The sequence below is a fragment of the Galendromus occidentalis genome, unplaced genomic scaffold (assembly GCF_000255335.2).
Source record: "Galendromus occidentalis unplaced genomic scaffold, Mocc_1.1 scf7180000076543, whole genome shotgun sequence".
Classification (NCBI taxonomy): domain Eukaryota; kingdom Metazoa; phylum Arthropoda; class Arachnida; order Mesostigmata; family Phytoseiidae; genus Galendromus; species Galendromus occidentalis.
This window is the reverse complement of record NW_003804532.1, coordinates 239,543-243,780: the sequence shown is the minus strand read 5'-3', so window position 1 is coordinate 243,780 and position 4,238 is coordinate 239,543.

The window sequence follows — 4,238 nt, the reverse complement described above, 5'->3', positions numbered from 1 at the left end:
AGCGGGGGCACGGGGAGGCGGGGAAACGGGGAAGTGGGGAACAGGGAAAGCGGGGAACCGGGAAAGCGGGGAACCGGGAAAGCGGGGAACCGGGAAAGTGGGGAACCGGGAAAGCGGGGAACCATATAAAAACGTATGTCTGTTTGTCTGTCTGTTTGTCTGTCCGGGGTACCCTATAGACTCGAAAACGGCTGAGCCGATCGTCGTGAAAATTTAGGAGCGTGTTCTGGGGGATCCAGCGGTGGTTATAGGGGGGTCAGTTCTCCGATGCGATGAGTCCTTCTACCTTAAAAAAATTATTTGAGTGCTCCACTCTCGAAAATACGAAAACTCGGAAAAAGATTGAAAAATCTGAAATTCGCAAAATTCACTAACGCCTGAACCGATCGCCGCAAAAATTCAGGGGTGGGTTCCCGGGAGCTTCAGGAAGGTCATCTGAGGGTCGTCGTTCTCATGTTATGGGTCCTCCCCCCATAAAAAAATGATTTGAGTGGTCCTCTCACCGAGAATCAAAGATTTCATCAAGGGAAAGACGGGAATTCGATTTTCCGGAGGACATCTATATATATAAAAACGTATGTCTGTCTGTCTGTCTGTCTGTCTGTCTGTATGTCCGGGGTACCCTATAGACTCGAAAACGGCCGAACCGATCGTCGTGAAAATTTGTGAGCGTGTTCTGTGGGATCCAGCGGTGGTCATAGGGGGGTCAGTTCTCCGATGCGATGAGTCCTTCTACCTTAAAAAATTATTTGAGTGCTCCACCCACGAAAATACGAAAACTCGGAAAAAAATTGAAAAATCTGAAATTCGCAAAATTCACTAACGCCTGAACCGATCGCCGCAAAAACTCAGGGGTGGGCTCTCGGGAGCTTCAGGAAGGTCATCTGAGGGTCGTCGTTCTCATGTTATGGGTCCTCCCCCCATAAAAAAACTGATTCGAGTGGTCCTCTCACCGAGAATCAAAGATTTCATCAAGGGAAAGACGGGAATCCGATTTTCCGGAGGACATCTATATATATAAAAACGTATGTCTGTTTGTCTGTTTGTCTGTCTGTCTGGTGTCACCTATAGACTCGAAAACGGCTGAACCGATCGTCGTGAAAATTTAGGAGCGTGTTCTAGGCGATCCAGCGGTGGTTATAGGGGGGTCAGTTCTCCGATGCGATGAGTCCTTCTACCTTAAAAAAATTATTTGAGTGTTTTACCCACGAAAATACGAAATCTCGGAAAAAAAGCGGGGAAACGGGGAAGTGGGGAAACGGGGAAGTGGGGAAACGGGGAAGTGGGGAAACGGGGAAGTGGGGAAACGGGGAAGTGGGGAAACGGGGAAGCGGGGAAACGGGAAAGCGGGGAAACGGGAAAGCGGGGAAACGGGAAAGCGGGGAAACGGGAAAGCGGGGAAACGGGAACGCGGGGAAACGGGGAAGCGGGGAAACGGGAAAGCGGGGATACGGGAAAGCGGGGACACGGGAATCGTCTCGACTTGGCTGGTCGATCGATGTTGAAATGTCATTTGATTCATTAACCTTCCTGCGGGCATCGTCAGCTCCAGTACCGCATGACACGACCGATGAAGTCTCTCGGCGACGCTTCCGATGATATTCAGCTGATCTCTCAGCAGAAGTTTCCTCTCTCTTCACTGCCCTGCCCGCTGAAGCTTCCACTCGCCGTATGTTCTGCCTTATGCTGGTGGGTTTTGACCGCATCATGGAAGATTCACAATCTCAAATGATCAATGCCGATGACTAACGAAGAATTTTATGTAATGAACTCGACGGATTCCTCCCATAATAACGAAGAACTCTTGAGTAGCACTAGGTTTATATCCCGACAAATCACTCAATTTTAGAGGTATGATCTAGAATCTAGATGTTCGGGATTGAGCGTTCAATTGACACCACTCATGATTCCCTATTATTCCCAGTCATCTCGAGCTCAACTCTTCTCACGAATTTCAAGATGATTCGCGCCATCTGTTCGAATTTCACCTCCTCGCACTCCTCCGCTGCAGAGAGGTGTACTCCCATCGACCAGAGATTCTCGTGGCATGGCGACAGCTCGAAGGGAAAACGATAGTAACGCTGAATACAGGAGAGAGGGGAACAAATCGGCCCCCATTGCGAAATGTCTCATGTTTCGCATGAATATGTCCTTCCTGTGATCCCCTGTGTCGCAAATACAACGCGACCTAGAAGACTGAAAACCCCCTCGAAATCAAACAGTGATTTCGAATCAGAATAAGCTTGAGACATCTCACACAACCTCCATTCGTGTCACATTAGAGGCCTCCCAGAGGTGTGCATGGAACGCCTTCGGAAAGTGTCACAGAAGTCGTGATTTGATACCAAAATAGAGCGGTAGTCGATGCCGTAAATTCGCGTTCACATGAAACCAGCTACGAAGTTCCACGTTCCCGGGTTTCCGAGATCTAAGGCAGAGAAAAGTTACAACATTTGTGACGCAGAGGACGAAGTACCGTCGATCTGTATGGTCGATGAAATTAAAGACGACGTTTTCACGTCAAAACTGATCCGCCTACGGAATACGACAACCATCGTCAGACTCCGTAGCTTGTAATGAGGCGGGAGCTCTGACGCGACTCGACCTTGAGATGGAAAGCTATGGAGACGACATTTTTCCGTCCCTCCGTCATGTTTAATGATCACTCCCAGGACGCCCGCTGATGGCCGTGTCGTTCTGAAGACACTGAAGGCGATAGTCTGTTCCTCGTCAGCGACAATACATTAAATGTCACTTCTTTATTATTCATTCACAGCATCAACTCAAAGACAATTTCGGTTCGGTGGAGCTTGAGACGCGCTACTCAAGACCTGCATAAGACCCGGAATCGGCTTGGGATAAAGATTATGCTGCGGTCCCGAATTACGCTCGAGATCTCCTTAATGATTTGGCCGGCGGAAATCTTCGTGTTCTCGATCGAGTCTCACCCACAACTCGTGGAGATTCTCGACCGGTGAAGATTCTCGCGTCGCCTGCTTCTACGGAGTTCCATCCACCCGAGCCGTCGCGTCGTTGCTGATTCGACCGGGATGCGAGAGGAAAGGATCCGAGACAAAAACTGAATTGAAGCCAGACGGGGCGAATCGATGGGCTGCTGATGCGATGCTCCACGCTGCGAGCATTCAGGTTTTTCGGAGCTCTTCCTTTTACAAGTCGATTCACCCAATTCATGACCCGCATGAAGAAAACTTCCCGGACTCCGCAGTAGCACTGCTGGCGACTCCGTGACCGTTCGCGGACGGCGCAGCCCCCCGCAAAACGAAGTGGGACGAGAAGCCCAGCCCTATTCCGAGCGGGTTACTCGTTGCGAAGATCAGCCGAAGGCATTACACTAATTGAGCTTCGACGCGGCTGAGACGACTTCGATTTCCGCCCGCGATTTTTCTGGATTGTCACCGCTCCCTCGCAATTCGGATTCTCCCCCCTCCTCCCCTAGGAGGACTACCAAGGAGAGGACGGGGGAGGGCACTCTACGGCACTCGCTCCCCTCAAGGCACTCTACGGACACATTGGGGGGTTAAGGATTATCTCTCCCACCGGAGCAGCTCGGAAGCCGCTCACGTCTTGAAAGCCTTTTTTCCCCCTCCCCAGGCCTCGAGCGTCAATGAGGAGAGTCCTCGGAGGAACAGGTGGGATGTTCCCCGGCAGTGAAACCTTGAGCAAATGCCTCCCGGAACAGAACTGAAACTAGAGCTTCCCGAGATCTCCCTGCATCCCCGCGGGATCAAGGCGAAGCGGCGCACCCTCAAAAACAGAAGCATCCCTTCGCTCTCAAGTCGAGAGAGTTCCCAAGAGTTCCACTATTCCGGGGAACCTTTCGAGTTTCGTGGCGGCACCCAGAACAAAAGACGACCGCGGTAAGGTGGCTTCAATGCCCGCATGCTCCTGTGAGTCTGTGATGATCGACCTCGACCCATTGGGCGGTTACAGCGAGAATATCGGTCCCAAGTCGACACTGCGCGATGCTGCCCCTTGATGATTATATGTAGGACTAGCGCTCCCGGTCACCGCTTCGCGGCGACTCGGTATCGCTAGACTCACTACACATGCGCTAGCTCCGAGTGCGCTGGCTCCGAGTGCGCTAACGCCGAGTGCGCTGGGTCCGAGTGCGCTGGGTCCGAGTGCGCTGGGTCCGAGTGCGCTGGCTCCGGGTGCGCTTGCTTTGGTCGCGCGTGCTCTTGGTGAACGTCCCGTTTCCCCGCTTTCCCGTTTCCCCG